We start from the raw sequence: 19,477 nt of genomic DNA on the forward strand, positions 1-19,477 counted from the left end.
GGGTGACAAGCTTGAGGTAATCGAACCTGATCGAACCACGACGGTCTCAGTGCATTTTCTGGAAATTTGTGAAATGTTTGCCTGAATTTCTTTATGATAATTGCCGTTTACATTGGTTTATTTATGTGTATCTTTATCAGTAATTCTTTTGGAACGTACAGGTAAGATCTAAGACTGTTTCAAAACTATCCAATTTAGCTAGGCATTGCATGAAGTCCCGCATGAAGTAAGCTTAAATTTATTTCATGTAAACATCAGGGCCCAGGGTAGGGACAGGCATAAAAATTTCAAATTAATTCTATTAACATGAATTGCCCGGTGTCGTCACTTAACATTCAAAGGCGTAACGCATGATCATTCCCTAAGTAAAAAATACCCCCCTATTTTGCGCGATTTCAAGAACATTTTCGTCATTTTTTACCCCTATTTTACACGAAAACGGGTAGTTCACCATGTGGCGATCTTTTCTTTTAGACCACCCGAGCTATATAAGGTTAAAACTACGAATTTATCAAATTAAACTTTCGCATCAAGGTTAAACATGTTCTTAGCTATACAAACATACCTTTTATTTCGTCGAACAAGCTTCATTTTGTTCCAAAATCCATGTTTTTATCGCAATTTTTGACGTAAAAGAGCGGAATACAAAACCGGTGATGCAAACTCAAAAACTTTCGTGCAGCACGAGCGCATGTTGTACGCTCGTTCTGACGGTGATTTACGCTCGCGAATAAAGCATTTGAAAGCGCGTTTGACAGTAATTAACTGCATGACGCAATTGTGCATTTATTCAAGATGGCGTAATTTCTCCAAAACACGATGTATTTTTCTTTTAAAAATCCGTCATTTCACAAATTCTTTGCATCTTTCCACTCATCTGATCATCTTTTTTATGTGACGGAAGTTATGCTGATTTTATGAAGGTATGTTTCTTGCTTTTCCGATAATTTTTTAATTGTGTTTTGAGACAAAAACTTCCATAGCAGAATAGCCGTTTTCACTTGTTTTCAAAAAGTTGTTTTAACCTTGTTTTTTACCCCATAATTTCCCTCATTTATCGAAGCCCTGCCCTCCTTCCAATACATTAAACCTTGACTTCAAAGTGTTTGGCAACTGTTTAACCTTGATGCAAAATTAAACCTTGATGCAAAAGTAATAATTTAGTCCCTATATAGCGAGGGTGGTCTAAAGGAAAAGATCGCCCACCACGTAAACTTGTATGGCTCAAAATTCGGACTGCTCGCCATTAAGTTTACTGCTTTCTGTGTTTTGAAATTTGTTGACGTTTTAACGATCCCCGATTCCCGGTTGATTATTTTAGCTGTGTCACGTGATGACGCTGGTGGGTACCAACCAAACTTCAGAAAAAAAACCTCGATCGCCGATAACGATGTGATATGGGACTTAACATAGGATTACACAGAGATATTTCTTGCCAAAATTTGACCATTTCTAGGCAAGTTGGCCCTACTTTGTCTGCGTTATGTGAAAAAGGACAGTCTTAAGTAAGTATAAGTGCAACGCTTTTGATGTTTTGATGTTTCGGGAGACTGGGAGGGATCATAATCAAAAAATGATGGAGCCTATTCTTGACTGTGTTAGGCATGTTCACAAAATTTTCAAGTAGGATATTTCACATTGAAATTATTTTGTTTAAAAAGGTGATTATTTAACTTAAAAAATGAGGGGTCAACCATGTCTGTATACCTGATCTCATGTACCATGTACATGTAGGTCAAAAATTAGCGAAGTTATGGGCAAATGTCTGTTTTTAAAAAACTGCACTTTTCTGCGCCCATCATTTTACACTGACTTACTGTACAAAAAAGCATGTAATGCACCATTTTTACCACGATGATCCATTTTACACAAAGGCGATTTTATTTTATGAAATCTAACTTTCACTGCATGCTGACTTCTGTATCAAGGATAAATTAAAGTACCAGCACTTTTTAGACTACGTCGTCAAGTTTCTGGTGTCCAAATTTCAAATTTTTGTATTTCCCTATGGGGATTACACAGTTAAGGATGCACACAGGATCACTGAAGTGTTACATAGCCAAAATTGAGTTTTCATCACAAATGTCATCTTCAAACCGTATTTTATCTTGTCATTAATAGATTTTAAAGAAATCTTAAAATTTGAACCATAAGAAAAGCTATTTTAAAGACCCTTTTTCATTAAAAATTCGTCAAAATGCAAAAGCAAATAAATTATTGTTTTCCCGCAATAGATCGCGTTCTCGTAATGCGTACTGCGGCGTACAGCTAGCAAAGACACGCACACATGGTAAACTGGATGGGCGAGGTGATTACTGATTGAGGCGCTGGAGTCGCCAATCGCGATCACTACCGTATTTTATCGTATTGATCTCTTCCAAGGTAGGTAAAGCTTGCACCATTGCATTGCGAAACTGCAGGCCGACAGACAACCACCGTCCCCGTCCCAGAATCAGTAGGCCTACTCGATAAATTTCGCCAAAAAAGTGCTGATATAGTGGTATAAATTATAGGTTTTTTTTATATGAACATAATAGTGAATTTTTTGTTTGTTTTTGTTTTGTTTTTCAAGTTTCATTCTGAACTTGAAAAGATGAAATTTATCTGTAAGAAGTAGTTACCCGTAGTTACCCGTACATTTTGTAAGAAGCCCTGTAATGATGACACAATCTGGTAGATACGATAGAAAACGTAGGCCCTAAATATTTTGCTAGTAGGCTAGACTTAGCCCGTATTATAGTACATCATTAGGCTTATTATTTTATGTTTAAAAATTTGTTTTATTTCATTCATTCATTCATTCATTTCATTGTTGTTATTTGATTTACCAAGTTGGTATAGTTGGACAAGAATATAGGCCTATTATATTAGCTTATATTTTATGCAGTCCCAGCCTTGGTTCGGGAGCCTCTGCGGTCAGTCTCGTCTTCATTTTGAAGACCATAAAAAATAGGCAAGCAGTTACTACCGGTAGGCCTATATTAGATAGGCCTACCTAAGGCCCTGAATAATGTTTCAAAGTGTTATTAAAACACGGATTTAAGATTCGTTTTCAAACGTTCTCTACTCCTGATTGACCATTAACGCAATGTCAAAAACGTTGACATTTCAATACATCATATCGACCATCTAGGCATACATTTGTAGGCCTACAACTCTATGTCAAAAATGTCGATATTTGAAATCGGCATAGCGAGCACGCGTTTATGAAAGCATAATTTCAAACGAGAAATATAATCGAAAACGCAAATTCGTGCTTTTTTCATAACCAATTTTAACTACATTTCCATTAGTATGCCTATACCATGATTGCGAACACTTTTTGCGAATGTTTTGGCCGAATGCCTTTTTATTTGCAATGTTTGTCTGGCTTTCAACTTTCACGTTTATAATGTTTTCTGCATACTTTAAAAGGTAAACTGCTTTAAAGCATTTTTCGTGAATGTTTTCATGCAGTGTTTTAAAACGCTCTTTATAGCATGCATGATGCCTATATAATTATATATACGGTACTGCATAAACCACAATCTAATAGCCATAAGTGTTCCGTTTTCTACTTTTGAAATTCGGTTTTGTTAGGCTATGTAAATTTCCGTGTTTTTCAGTTTTCTTGTGACCTCTCCGTGTTTTGCCCGTTTAACATATAGCCTAGGCCTACTTTTTGTCCGTTTTACAAGAAGTTTATTCAAGACATATTACAACTTTTACCCCACTTTTTACACGTTTATTTGATTGAAAACAACAACAGACACACTTTTTTTAAATTTTTGTTGTTGTATTTTATTCACTTTTATATGCGGTACAAAATATTTTACAACTTTATTGTGGCTTTAGGCCTATAATAGGCCTATGACTGTTGTACGTGTTTGATATTCCGTAAAAAGTTGAAAATCTATACTATTAAAGAGGAACTTGCCGATAATCGATACTTTGAAGAGGAACTGATCGATTCATCGGTATCATCTCGGAGATTATAGATAAATTATAAATTAATAAATAGATAAATAAATAAGTTCTAGCATTTCCAGATGAATGGTAAATGCATAGATAGATAGATAAATTAATAAATACAAATAATTATTTGGATTTATTCGGTAGATCAACCAATGGTGGCCCGCTTATTTACGGTCCGTTGCTATCACGCGGATTACGCACAGGTCGTGGCAACTTCCGGCGCGCTAATGGTAACAAAACTTCCAGTTTCATCTAAGACGGAAAATATCACATCTCTTAGACGGAACTAACAAATTAATGGCTGAGACAAAGGTGGTTTTAAGTTACGTATTTTGAAAATAAATGGTCCAAGTGATCTAATAATTTTGAAAGTGATATTAGTTTATCCGTTCGTGGTGACTTTCGACGGAGAGTGGGTATTATGCGGCATGGTAACCGCAACGGCTATAATAATAAATCAACTGCATTCGTTTATGCAAATTATGACTTTCGGAAACTTCTTTTGTGATGACTTTCCGAAGATTTTAAATTCAAGGTAGGCCTAGGCATATATACGGTATTGGAAAGTAATTTGAGTTTATTCGTTTGTCATGTTGTGATGAATTTCGATGGGGAGTGTGGGGCATTATTAGCAGATTATAGCATGGTATAAAACCGCAACCGCTAAATATCCGTGGCGTAGATTTCTTTTTGACATTAGGGGAGGGATGAAAACATTTCTTGAAGTAGGCATATTAATAGTGAATCCGGCATCTTTTGGCAACATTAACAATGGCGTAGATTTCTCTTGGCATGGTATGGGGGATGGGTCCGTTTAAGGTTATACTAAACTTTGTAATGATCGATCCAGAATGAGACTGCATGTAGCCCCCTTTAAAATTATCTATTTCTGGAAATAAATATCGAGAGAGAAAACGCATAAACTACGTCTAAAAGCTGAAAGTGTACTGGTTATTATTATGCTTGAATTTTCCACTTGGCTCAAAAAGAAATGAACTTTTCAAACATTTCAATTTTTTTTTCAATATCCGAGCATCAAGATTTTTGGGAACACGGCCATAATTTCTCAGTGGAAGTGGCGATTTTGTTGGGAACTACGACAAGACATTACAAACAAGTCAATAAAAGAATGTGCATATTCATTCTTGATATTGCTTGTCTCGATTTGTTTTAGTAAGCTTACATGTTTGCGAATTTGAAGTAAAATGGCCTCCACTTGTATGTCGTTTTGTAACCAGTAATAACAATTCCGTACGCGATTTCATAGACAAAATTCTGACCTACATTATTTCTATAAACCCTCTTCTATATGCAGGTGCTATTTAAATTTTTATTTCGATAGCAGAAAATTGAGATATTTGCTATTTTTCCGACTCGCTGCTGTCAAATTGTCTAGTTTCGCGATAAAAGATACAGCGAAATCAATTTTTTTAGAACCATTTCACCTCGTTTCGCTCGTGCTTTGAAGTACAAACTTCAAAATTGATATAGTGATTCTATATTTCAAGCTGCGTCATACTGTGTTTTTCTTACCTCTGATTGTCGCTGCTCAAGGCCAAAATTCGAAATTTTTTGGACAAAAGTGACACTCTCATTTTTTTTTTAAACACGCTGTTTACGTATACTACGGGCTCTATTTGCCCAATAAAGTGGTGTTGCCGAGTTTGGATTTTAAAATATTTAGGTATTTTCTAGCTTAAAATCTAGCGCCAATGAACCTGGTGCATGGGAGGGGAAAATGTGGGGGGGTAGTTAGAAGGCGAAAAAAAAATGTGCACATTTTCATGCAAGGCGCTTGCAACAGGTTTAAGGTATGGGTATGGAAATTGGGGATCCCAAAAATTGGCATATAGGCCTAGGCCTATGCAAAGGGGTGGGGCACAGTTTTGGCAGGCCAGGGGAGGGGCCACAAAATTTGGCAGTCCAGGGGGTGCGGACAAGCGATTTTTGGCTGGCGAGGACGGAGGCAAGCGATTTTTAGCGAGTCGCTTGGAAATTTTGGCTTATAATTAGTAGGCTAATACCGGTAGGCCTACTGATTGCACAGCCTTCGAGAAAGCAATTTTTGGCAAGCCGGGCCGGGGAGGGAATAAATTTTGGCATGTCGAAAGGGAGGAAGAATGACTTTACCTAGCACACATTAAAGGGGCATTTCGTGATCCACAACCTCATACAACCCCATAGGCCCACGTCCTTTCTCACAAGTTAAGATTTTTATACCACTCATCCCGCTCTGGCCACATGTTTAGGCATTTTCACGCAGATCAATTCGTTAAGCAATGGAAAATATTGCCAAATTTGAATTTCGTTTTAAAAGCCTACTCCCCATTAAAAAAAACCCACTAAGATTACAAAAAAAGTTCTGTAAAATGAAACAAAAGGCTGCCTCAATCCTAATTAGGGCCTATTCATTTAAGGCCAGGCCTTCATTTCTGAAAATAGCGGGAGCTCAGTTAGTCACTGTACTCAGGAGCTTGACAAGGAGCTCAATTATATAATATCAATATTAAACCATAGGAGCAGCTCAATAAATGCCATTGGTAAAATTATTTCTCAGTGGAAGTGGCGATTTTGTTGGGAACTACGACGACATTACAAACAAGTCAATAAAAAGAATGTGCATATTCATTCTTGATATTGCTTGTCTCGACTTGGTTTAGTAAGCTTACATGTTTGCCGAATTTGAAGTAAAATGGCCTCCACTTGTATGTCGTTTTGTAACCAGTAATAACAATTCCGTGCACGATTTCATAGACAAAATTCTGACCTACATTATTTCTATAAACCCTCTTCTATATGCAGGTGCTATTTAAATTTTTATTTCGATAGCAGAAAATTGAGATATTTGCTATTTTTCCGACTCGCTGCTGTCAAATTGTCTAGTTTCGCGATAAAAAGATACAGCGAAATCAATTTTTTTTTAGAACCATTTCACCTCGTTTGCTCGTGCTTTGAAGTACAAACTTCAAAATTGATATAGTGATTCTATATTTCAAGCTGCGTCATACTGTGTTTTTCTTACCTCTGATTGTCGCTGCTCAAGGCCAAAATTCGAAATTTTTTGGACAAAAGTGACACTCTCATTTTTTTTTAAACACGCTGTTTACGTATCCGACGCGCTCTATTTGCCCGATAAAGTGGTGTTGCCGAGTTTGGATTTTAAAATATTTAGGTATTTTCTAGCTTAAAATCTAGCGCCAATGAACCTGGTGCATGGGAGGGAAAATGTGGGGGGGTAGTTAGGGCGCGAAAAAAATGTGCACATTTTCATGCTTGCTGCGCTTGCAACAGGTTTAAGGTATGGGTATGGAAATTGGGGATCCCAAAAATTGGCATATAGGCCTAGGCCTATGCAAAGGGGTGGGGCACAGTTTTGGCAGGCCAAGGGGAGGGGCCACAAAATTTGGCAGTCCAGGGGGTGCGGACAAGCGATTTTTGGCTGGCCGAGCGGGAGGCAAGCGATTTTAGCGAGTCGCTTGGAAATTTTGGCTTATAATTAGTAGGCTAATACCGGTAGGCCTACTGATTGCACAGCCTTTCGAGAAAGCAATTTTTGGCAAGCCGGGCGGGGAGGGAATAAATTTTGGCATGTCGAAGGGAGGAAGAATGACTTTACCTAGCACACATTAAAGGGGCATTTCGTGATCCACAACCTCATACAACCCCATAGGCCTACGTCCTTTCTCACAAGTTAAGATTTTTATACCACTCATCCCGCTCTGGCCACATGTTTAGGCATTTTCACGCAGATCAATTCGTTAAGCAATGGAAAATATTGCCAAATTTGAATTTCGTTTTAAAAGCCTACTCCCCATTAAAAAAACCCACTAATTTTGGGGGATTAAAAAAGTTCTGTAAAATGAAACAAAAGGCTGCCTCAATCCTAATTAGGGCCTATTCATTTAAGGCCAGGCCTTCATTTCTGAAAATAGCGGGAGCTCAGTTAGTCACTGTACTCAGGAGCTTGACAAGGAGCTCAATTATATAATATCAATATTAAACCATAGGAGCAGCTCAATAAATGCCATTGGTAAAATTATTAGGCCTACGATATTTTATTTGACTGTGATCCTATATACACTGTATATACCTTTAAAATTTCTAAAATTGGTGGAATTGAACAAGCTCTAAATTTCTCATACATCCAGCATAACCAAGGGCAACTGGGGGTGGGTGGGAAAGCCCCCTAGCTATGGCCATACCCGTAGTGGCGGAACCAGAATTTTTTCAGCGGGGCATGGGGGGGGAAGTGAATTTGAGACGGGCACTTGAAATCATCATTTTGCACTAAATTGCCATAAAAAGTGGAAAATTACATAATTGTGGGGATTTTGCCTAAAAACTGGGTGGGAAAGAAAAAATATTGGTGGAAATACTGCCCCCCTAGCGGCGCCACTGCATATCCATCCATTATGCTAGAATGACGGAAGTTCCGGCGCCGAAATTCAATTTCAATAGCACCTCTATAGTTTTTATCAGGGATTTTACCAAGGGAAGGCGATAGGTGTAGGATTTTGCTGATATACCAGGCAACCCGAGAAAGGAACTGAGGTGTGGCTAAATAAGGAGTGTTCATTATAAATATTTTCCATTATCATACTTTCGGCGCTTGAGAGCATAATTATTTGAAGCGTACATTGAAGAGAGAAACGCACATGTCTCTGATTAGCTCGGGGATTAGCTACTGCGCGCTGCGTGCTGGCCTGTTGTTGTCCCGGGTTGTTGTCGAGTGGAAATGGGAAATTTATGAATGAACTTCCGCAACTTTGCAACATCATCACGCATGGCAGGCGTAGCTGGGATTTTTGAGGGGCCCAAATCCACCAAATTTCCCACTGGGGCGGGGCCCAAATAGACAATTTTGCCAGGCTTATTGATAATAATCATTATATGGTAGGCCTATTGAGCTGTAGGCCTATTGCATATCGTTTGGATTCCCCATCTCTCTGCCCCTCCTCTCCCCTCTCTTTTTTCCCTCCCCCCCCCTCTTTCCCTCTTTTTTCCTTGCACTAGGGGGCGGGGGCCCAAATAGGCCCCCCCCCCCGGCAGCTACGCTACTGTCATCACGTTAGACATAGGCGGTAGCCTACAAATTCAAGAAAGGTTTACAGACAAATATAGGCCTAGGTCTAGTAGGACTATCAAAATGTTATATTTTTATATTTTCTGGTGGACTCGGGGAGAATATCATGTCATGGAGGTCCCGGCGCTGGGTTGGGGGGTCTCAAGGCATTTTGGTATGCCTACCCATGCTTGATTCGGGAGGTTTTTAGCAGGCCCGACCACTTTTTTATAACACCTCGGGCGGGTATCATCAAAACATTTGTAACACGCGGACTGCAGTCACCCACATTTGGCCTAATTTGACGCTTTTTTAAGGGCACTTTTGCCAAAATGCGCCCAAAAGTTGGTCTTCGCTGTAAACCCACCCATCATAGTCGTTGAAAAGGTAGGCCTAGTCCAAAACTGTGGCACATCCACGAACCCGAGGAGAGACCTCAGCGGGTAAAAACACACCTCTAAGCGGGACCAGATTTATAATTTAAAATAGGCCTACATTTTGGAAGCCAGTCATCACGACAAAAGCGGGCCATGGTAGTGTTAATGGTATTAACACTTTGATTTTAGGCTTAAATGATGAGTGTAGGCCTATAAATTGCAAATTTGCACACACCCGGGGAACCTTCTCAAGTTGGTTTGGGTAAGGATGTGAGGCTGTGACTCCGAAAAAACTACGGATGCGATTTTAAACCAAATTTGAATAAAACAGACCCAAAATTGTATCAACTTTTGGACTGAAAGTTCGCAAATTTTTACTTTTTTCGAGAAAATCATTGAAAAATACCATTCTTAAACCTAATTTTCAAGACACTGAGGGTCAATAAAATCATGGCTAAAAATGCAACAGAGTCTAAACTAAATGGCTGAAAATGCACCCCAAATCTGCCGCACATCCCCACGACACCGTATTTCACCTTATAGATTTGGAAAATTGTCATAATAAAATAGGCCCGAACTTATCCCAAATTATCCCCGAAAAAATTTTTTTTGCAGGTGAGGTTGGAGTCTTATTATTTTTATTCTCAGAGAGGATAGGGGTTGATATTTTTAGCAGGGTACAGTTTGTCTTGTTTTTGTTTTGTTTTTGACGTTGAAGTTCCAGATTCTTTTTTCATATATTATTATTCATTTATTATTTATACCCTGTACGTGGGGAAAAAGACACACGACAGCTACAGAAAGCCACGAAAAAACTCCTGTGAAGTGCATGAAAATGCCCGAAAATGTGCCAACCGAAACACCCGAACAGGAAGATAAAATAAAAAACAAAACCAAAAACCCAGGAAATTTCCCGAAATAAGTTTCAAATTCTTTGTCCCCCACTAAAATATATTATGAACACTCCCTTATGAAGTCTGCCCTCTTCCGGCTATTCTGGTAGTAGGCGTTGACAATTACTTTCATATTTGTGAAGCATGTTTGAACCCGATTTGTTCTCTATTCACATTTTTAACGTTGCAAGTAACATTTCAAGACCTATATTTGTGACAGGTATTTAATTATCTTGCTAGAGATGTGCCTAAAGTTGAAATTCAATATTTCGGATCGCAAAGATCGAGAGATATAAAGTTGTTGAATATCAGTTTAACACCATGGATCATATGGGCGTCTTATATGAGCGATTATGATAGCTAAGCAAAATGGCTGGGATACAGGTTGTATAAATACTACATGAATATTCATGAACTATACAGATTCCATTCTTCTCTAATAATAAAGATGTCAATCACTCTCCTAGACGACAGTTGCTTGGCGCTTGTAAACAAATCGAATAATAGTGCTTGACAAAAGCTAAAAAAATAGGTTAAAAACACATTTTCACACATTTTTTCCGGATTTTTTATTTCACATGATAAGTAGACATATTTTCTTACGTATAAGGTAATAAAATATTTTTTCTGGAGGTAAAGCCCTTCAACACTTTGTTTAACCTTAAATCAATTTCTTGCAGTGAAGCCAGCAAAACATTGGGGGGTATACCCACCCCAACACCGGAATTTACGCTATGTAACTCAACCTTCTTGAAACCCAATGTTGCTATAGGCCTACTTGATGAAACAGAAACACATATAAAAAAAGAACGAACGAAAGAAATAAAGGAACCCACATACATGCGTCAACATGGAGGTGATTCAGTAGATCATGCCCCTTATCGAAATATTGAGGAATTTATTACTCATCCCGGGATTTATGCCTATGTAAAGAAAGAAGAAGGAAGGAAGGAAAAAAGGAAGGAAAGAGGGAAGGAAAGAGGAAAAGAAAGAGAGAAAGAACGAAAGAAAAAAAGAAAGAAAGAAAGAAAGAAAGAAAAAGAAACAACGGGAAAGCAAGAAAGAGAAAGGGAGAGAAAGCGAAAACAAAGAAGAAATAGACAGACAGAAAAGAAAGAAAGAAAGAGAGAGAGAGAGAGAGAGAGAGAGAGAGAAAGAAAGTGAACAAGCAAGAAACAGAAAGAAAAATGGAAACGCAGGAAAGAGAGAAACAAAAAAAAAAAAGGGAAAGACAAAGAAAAAATAAGTAAAAAGGGAAGGAAAGAGGGAAAGAAAGAAAGAAAGAAAGAAAGAAAGAAAGAAAGAACTTAGAAAGAAAGAAAGAAAGAAAGAGGGAAAGAAAGAAAGAAAGATAGAAAGAAAGGGAAAGAAAGAAAGAAAGAAAGAAAGAAAGAAAGAAAGAAAGAAAGAAAGAAAGAAAGAAAGAAAGAAAGAAAGAAAGAAAGAAAGAAAGAAAGAAAGAAAGAAAGAAAGAAAGAAAGAAAGAAAGAAAGAAAGAAAGAAAGAAAGGAAAGCAAGAAAGAAAGTGAGGGAAAGCAAGAAAGAAAGGGAGGAAAGCAAGAAAGAAAGGGAGGGAAAGCAAGAAAGAAAGGGAGGGAAAGCAAGAAAGAAAAGAAGGGAAAGCAAGAAAGAAAGAACGGGAAAGTAAGAAAGAAAGAACGTCGTTTGCAAAGTAGAGGCAACAAAAAGGGAGGGAAAGCAAGAAAGAAAGGGAGGGAAAGCAAGAAAGAAAGAAAGAGGGAAAGCAAGAAAGAAAGAAAGGGAAAGAAAGCAAGAAAGAAAGAACGGGAAAGCAAGAAAGAAAGAACGGGAAAGCAAGAAAGAAAGAACGGGAAAGTAAGAAAGAAAGAAAGACGTTTGCAAAGTAGAGGCAACAAATGGTAGGCCTACCACATCACTAACAGCGTAATAATTGAGCTGTTAAAAGCGATACCAATTGACATGATTACCATTTCCATCGTTTATACTAACCGATCCCGTTTACTAACCGCTCCCATTTACTCATCTAGCGGGGGCCCGCGCGAAGCGCGGGTACCCGCTAGTAAAATATGATAACAACAAACAATTACAATAACAAAAACGGAATATTGAATATCGGAATAAGAAAAAAAGAAAAAAGAAAGAAAGAAAATCACCAAAAACGATCAATTAAAAACATCGCAATTATCATGATTACCGTTATGTCTCAATTTATTCTTCATTTCATAAAACTTCCTGATTATCTGCTAAAATAATTGCTTGTCAGTTATTCTATGCTAATTTTAATGTTCTGATGTCCGCATAAATTTTAATACAGAGCATGATCTTTTTTTATACGGAACAGGACAAAATTGTGCTTAAATAATCATGGTTTCATTCAGCGGCAACACGACCATGCACTGTGCAACTTATTCGCGAACCTGTCTGTCCATGGCGCCCTGTCGCTCCTCAAACGCTGACGCTTGCCGCTGCCTTGCCGGAAGCTCTGCTGCACCATGGAAACAAGACTGCAGTAAATAAAAATGGCTACACCATGTGGATAAACATCTGCCGAATGTGCACGGATAATTTTGTTATATTGTATATTTTACCTTCTAAATCACCAAAAAAATGCCAATCTGCTGCAGTAGGACGCCTTTTCTCATTTTCTAACTTGACCAAACGTCACAAATCACCATATATATTTATGGAATAATCTTCAAAAATGGACCTAAAATCCGCTGTATTTTTCTAAATCGCGATTTTCGGCAAGTTCACTTTTGACCACTTTTAACCATTTTTGGTCCGCCATAGCGTCTAAATGAAGCATCACTGAGGTAAGTTTTTAAGTCAAACGTTTAGATATGGCCAAAATCTAGATAGTGTTTTTTCATTTTTTAAATTAGGGCCTAGAACTTTTTTTATCACCCATGATTCAAAAATTTGAACACGGGTCACACGGTTTTTACTGATTTTTTGCCTATATTTTAAAAACTAAGCAAAATTTAGAAAAAATAAAAAAACACTTTCTAGATTTATTTGTCTAAATTAATAAAATTCATGTTTTACAGTTTTTGATTTTCAAATAATTTTTTTATGGCGGACCAAAATTTTTTGTCAAAAAAGCCGCTTTTTTTTGGATTTTCTCGAAAATTGTACTTTTTGACCCAAAACTGACATTTTAAATGGATTTATGAGCTCATTTCCGTTCAAAAAATGTATACTTTAATATACTTTACATGAATAGTTTTCGAGTTATGAGGTGAATGATAATGGATAATTAGTGATCCTGTGTGCCTCCTTAAGCCATTGACTGTGAGCTACTGTGGACACAACTTTTTGGATTGAATGTCGCCCTCTATAATAAGCAATGTGGACATGTCTAACTGTGTAATATTCCTTCACCACATTGCCGTACGGTAACAGTCTTATACTATGGACAGATAGTATCAGTTTGTGAATGAGGACATCGTATAAGTTCCTTGTACTACGAAAACGGGTACAAATTACCCTTTTAAATACCCCTATTTTTTGCATTTCAAGTACACTTTTACAAGAGTAGGCCTACCCCTTTTTTAACATTTCAAGAACACACACAAAAACACTTGTTCTGATTCAATGTCTTTTCTGAGCTCTGTTGTCCGTTTAATATTATAAATGAGGAAAATAACAGAAAAATATATACAAATACATCCAATAGGATGCATCTTGTGTTTTTTATGATACAGTTATCAACAATATAATCTTTCCTCCCAATTTTTTTGCAAAATAAAGCTTGAATGTGACCAATACATAAACTGACCAAAATTACGAACTCTGGCATTTGCCACAAATTCACCCAAACCACTATATCAGCCCCATCTTTAGATATTTTCAAGAAAAACCTCTAGCTTGCCGGTCACCAAATAGTTAGCGATTTGCGGTTTTCGCCCTGCTGACTACAACTACAGAAGGTTCAGATCAGGTGCCATTTTATGATCAGGTCATGTGCATTTCGAAGAGTTTGTGGCCCGGTTTGTGGGTACCCAGTTTGTCAAGGCTCCGGAGGCCGGGCGAGTCATTAATAAAGCCGATGAAAAAAGTCCCATGGAATCAGCGGCCAAACTGGGTAAATCCCCAGTGACGTAATCGGTGTAAACAAACCATGAAACAAATAAAACCGCGTTGAGCGTGTTGCTGAATATTTAGGCCGGGATATTATTATTAGGAAGGCAAAAAAGTATCACAAAAGTGAAATCCGGGAGTAAATTGAGCGAGAAATGGTAAGATTTCTTGGGATTTCAACATTATCATGGTTCACAAAAATATACCCTATTTTTTAATTTCGAGTACACCGTCATCAAAAACAACCCTATTTTTTAAACATCGCGAACATAAAATGTTCGCGAACATAGTTTTAAAATGACCCCTTTTTCTGCGCAATTGGGAACGATCATGCGTACACATAGTCAATGTTAAGTGACGACACCGGGATGAATTGTTGTTTATTGGAAGAGAGAACTTCTCAGAAACAATTTGACACCAAAACCAATCTTCTACTGTATTGCTAAGTGAAGTTATGATGAAATTACTGTCGGAACATTGGGCCATTTCTCTGATACATGATAAGACTTACCATACAATGTAGGAGTGCATGGGGGGACTTGATAATTTTTGTGCCCTGTCAATTTTTTGTTTTCTCTGTAATTTAATCTATGAAAATTCAAATTTTAAGATGGTAAAAAAGTAAGTAGTTTTACTGTAAGTAAGAAAGCTGTTTGATTTACACACAAATTGCTTTTGGCGCTTTAATGAGTGTCGAGTTGGTGGATCATAGATTGCAGATGCGTCATTGCGTCCAGACGCGTATTTTACAAATTTGGACGCAAGTTCACATGGCTAATCAAGTATTTTGCGTCCATGTCACATGCATGTGGACGCAGACAAAACTTCGAAATTTTATCATTTTATGATAAAAATAAGAAATTTGTATTCTTTTATATTTTTAAGATAATAAAAGCCCCAAAATTTTGACCCACCTGCTAAGAATTGAAGTAAATTCTGCAATATTTGTAAATGCAACGTCAGGAAATCGTGCACTTTTTTGCATGCTTTCCGAACGATCGCTGTTTGATGGGGAAGTCCTGATTGATTTGTTTACAAGCAAGCATGCTGGATTGACGACATGCCGCTAACGTGCGGTTAATGTTTATTTTAAAATTATTTATCACAAGCTGACAATATTCAATTTTTATTGTTTTAAGTTTATTTTCTCATAAATAATCTATTGTTTCCTTTATTAGTATTATTGTTACGATGAATAAAAGCAAAAATTAGACAAAATCCAAATGATAACCTTTTTTGTATTATTTTTGGCATCGCGTGTTTTAGCTTTGTAGCATCAACAACACATTAATTTTAAAAAAAGAAATGCGAAAGTAAAAGTACGAACGAAAATTTGCTTAAGATTGACAGACTTTGCTCATGTTTTTGCACCTGTTTAATTTTTGACCACGTTTTGGACCAAAACTGACACAGAAATGAGAAAAATTATCATAGCGAATAGAGATGGAATATCACAGCGAAAATGCACTTTTATTTTTTTTTAACAATCAACATTTGATGAGGTGTAGACCCGGGGTACGTGTGTATTGTGAATTTCAGATGGACGCACAAAAATCTGTCTGGACGCAAGTTTTTGCAACCTCGTCAGCAAACTTGCGTCACTACGGACGCACATTTTTAAAACCTTAACGGGAACCCTGATGCCAGTACATCATTTAGGTATTGGTTGTCAAAATTAATTTTTAGTAATTTTTTCCAGTCTTTGGCCCACAGTAAAGTAATTTTGGACCGTACATACATTCCACTTCCCTATGGACGAATAGCGCCACCTATAGTGTGTGATGTGAGCCTGCCTACTACAGGCCAAGTTGAAGTAAATAAAATAACATGTCATGTATTATAATATCTTCCAGACTTTTTCAAAAATTGATGAGGGAGGTCTGTAATTTTTATGTTATTTTTTACCATTCATTTCTGTGTAAAATTGCAATTGCAAAGTCTAATGAGCGGATCCGATGACCACTTAATTTGTACACTGCCCTTTGTTATGATAATGTTTTTGCCAAGTCATTAGCAACATTGGGCATTGAACCAGAAGCACCTCTCATCACCACTATATTGAACTGTCTTCACCCATGATTACATGGATTTTATTTTTTAACTTTTTAAAACATATGCTTTTCTCCTCAGAAAAGATAATTCTACACAACATCAAAATGGATGCTATGGATGATGAATTCTCGAATATCAGCAATGTAGAGCAGTTGTTGGCTATAGCTGGGATGCTAGCCCATGAGAATGGCACTCTTCAACAAGATCCAACAGGTACATGTATGGTATACGTCAGGGTCTTAGCTAGAAATTGAGGGTTGCCCGTCATTTGAATAAAATTGCCTGTCCTAATTTGACCTTTAAAACATTTACCAGACATCTATAGCCCATTGGGGGTTCAAAGAGTTCAAATATGTGCTGATATGGCCTTGTTCTACAAATTGGGTTTACTAAAAAGGTCAATTAGCTTCTCAAAACATATAAAGTTGGGACCAACTTTTAAAAAAATGGCTTGACACATATTTATCAGAAACTAAAAAAGAAAAAATGTAAAAGTTTGCCCACATGGGATATTTAACTTTAGAAAACAATAAATAACAAAAGAAAAATGGGCTGGGCAGCCATTTTGTCAATTTTTGAGGAGTCGCTACGCAAAAACAGTAAATGCATCTTCAAGCAATAATTAGGCAATGAAATGGATGGAATTTTGAGTCTAGTAAGTTTGGTCCATGCATTTGAATTTAGCGATCGTCAATGACATGACTGATGCAAGTTTTAAGCTTACTCAAATTCAAACGATGGCCTGGTCGGAATTTGGAAATGTTTGCATTTTTGTCAATTTTGCATTGAAAAATTGGAGGGGTCGTTTATGAGAGGGGGAGTGTTTATTACAGACAATACGGTAGGTCCAGTCAAATGCAAAGTCGCCGAAAACTTTGAAAAAAAATTTTTTTTTTTTTTTAAAGATTTTTTTACATATGTTTACATGGTTAACCGTCCGGATTGTGGTCCGTTTAAACGGTTAGACAAATAACCGTTAATTTACACCCCTAAATTGTAAATTAATTTATTTCTTAAATTTAGCTTTATCATTTAAGGCTGAATTCACACGCTTTTACCCTTTTCAGACAGTTTTCAAAAAAAAGCCAGTCTCATGCCTGGTGCATTATTTTGTTCTATCACTAAAATATCATGCTAACAAACACTGACGGTTCCGTGTGCTCTTTGAATCCAGAAGTGGGTGATTCTTCAGAAGTTTGCCACACATTTTAAAGCTTTTATCACTGAAAATTCACTTCTAATAAACAGCCCCACCTTGCCAAAAATACAAACGATATACATGTAGTAGTTTAATTTGTTGATCCATTTTATCTTTATACAGACAATGCTGACAATTCTGAACCCAAGGAAACACCCAGTGTTGTACCACAGAAAAAATTCAACAAAAGAAGAAGATTAAGTCATCTGGAAAGAATCTGGCAGTAACTGAGAGGAAAGTAAACCGGGTTAAGATGCAAGGAGGTCAAAGGTCAAACTCCCAGTCACCACAAGATAAAACATTTGCATGCCATCTATGCCAAGGCAAGAACTTTGCCAGGAATAAATATTTACGAGCACATATACGAACTGTTCATGAAGGTAATAAAAGAATGCACAATTGTGAAATCTGTGGAGCATCTTTCACCTCGTATATAAAGAAATGTATTCATGTTCAGGACGTTCATCCCAGTGGTGAAAATTCAGAGCCTCATCCCCACGGTAAAAAATCAGAACCACAAATCTGGCAAGGCCAGTGTCACTATTGTAAAAAAACATTCAAATCAAGAAGTAGCTTAAAAGATCACATAGACTCAATACATGAAGGCAAAACGGTCAGTTGTTCTATTTGTGGTGTAACACTAACATGGAAAAAAAACATGAAATACCACTTGTGGACGGTCCATAAGATTGGAGACAAGCCAGTCCAAAAAAATTTGAAAAAAACATGTGATAAATGTGGTGCAACATTTTCCTCAAATCTGAAATTAAAAGATCATCTATTTAAAATTCATAACCAGTTAGATGTATACAAATGTAAGTATTGCACAGAGGCATTTACTCACACGGGCCCTGAATTTCATGTACATATGCGAATTCATCCAGAGTATGTAAAGTACCAATGTAGTGTATGTAAAATAAGGTATGCGACATTATATGCTTATAACAACCATATCAGAGCCAAGAAGCATGTACAAGTGAAAAACAGACCCATAGATTTTAAAGACCTGTCATGCTATAGTTGTGGGAAGCAATTCACTGACTATATAGGATTACACAATCATTTAGTTTCTCAAGCTAACAATCCAGGATATAGTTGCGATTTGACAGATTTTAAGTGTAAAATATGTGAAAGAATCTTTTGCCAATAAAATTGATCTGATCGAACACTGTAAATCTGAACACATAACCAGAAGACATAAAGTCAACAGACATAAAGTCAACAGACCTTTCCGTCAATGGCGGGGTAAAAGGGCAGGTGATTACACAATGCTGGCTGATGGCAGGAAGAAGTGTAACATTTGTGGAAAGGTGATGGCAAAGCGTACCTATATGAAATACCATACTCAAATGCATAAGGGACTAAAGGATTACAAATGTGACGTATGCGGTTATGCCTCCGAGTATCCAACCAGAATACGAAAGCATAGAAAGCTCCATTTTGGTGACACATTGTTTTTCTGCAAGATTTGTGCCATGCCTTTCAGAGCAAAGTGTATGTGTACTCAACACGAATACACGCATGAAGAAGTGCCCAAGCCCACATGTAGTAAGTGTGGCATGGAATTTACTTCCCAGTTGAGCTGCCTGCAACATATCAAAATGTGCGGAGAGCCATTGGTGAAAGTAACAAATAGAGTGGATCAAAAACAAAAAGAATGGGAGAAACCTTGTAGTACAGGTAGTGATGAGGGTGAAAACAGGCAGGATTATAATGATGGGGGTGAAACCACCCAAGATGGTAATGATAATGATGATCATGGAATCAGACAGAGTGGTGATAATGGTGCAACACATTTGAATCATGAAACTGTTGATTCTGGGCAAATGTACTTTAAATGTTCAAGTTGCACTAAAGAGTATAGATTTAGCGATGGTCC

General features: G+C 37.2%; 1 long non-coding RNA gene across 1 annotated transcript; it reads left to right on the forward strand.

Annotated features, from left to right (window-relative positions):
• The first annotated feature begins 20 nt into the window (after positions 1 to 20).
• Positions 21 to 19,461, forward strand: LOC140149219 (uncharacterized). Its single transcript, XR_011858565.1, has 3 exons — positions 21 to 161; positions 16,479 to 16,613; positions 17,722 to 19,461. It is a non-coding gene; the product is annotated as an uncharacterized lncRNA (long non-coding RNA).
• The last annotated feature ends 16 nt before the right edge of the window (positions 19,462 to 19,477 follow it).

The sequence above is a fragment of the Amphiura filiformis genome, chromosome 1, assembly GCF_039555335.1.
Source record: "Amphiura filiformis chromosome 1, Afil_fr2py, whole genome shotgun sequence".
NCBI lineage: Eukaryota > Metazoa > Echinodermata > Ophiuroidea > Amphilepidida > Amphiuridae > Amphiura > Amphiura filiformis.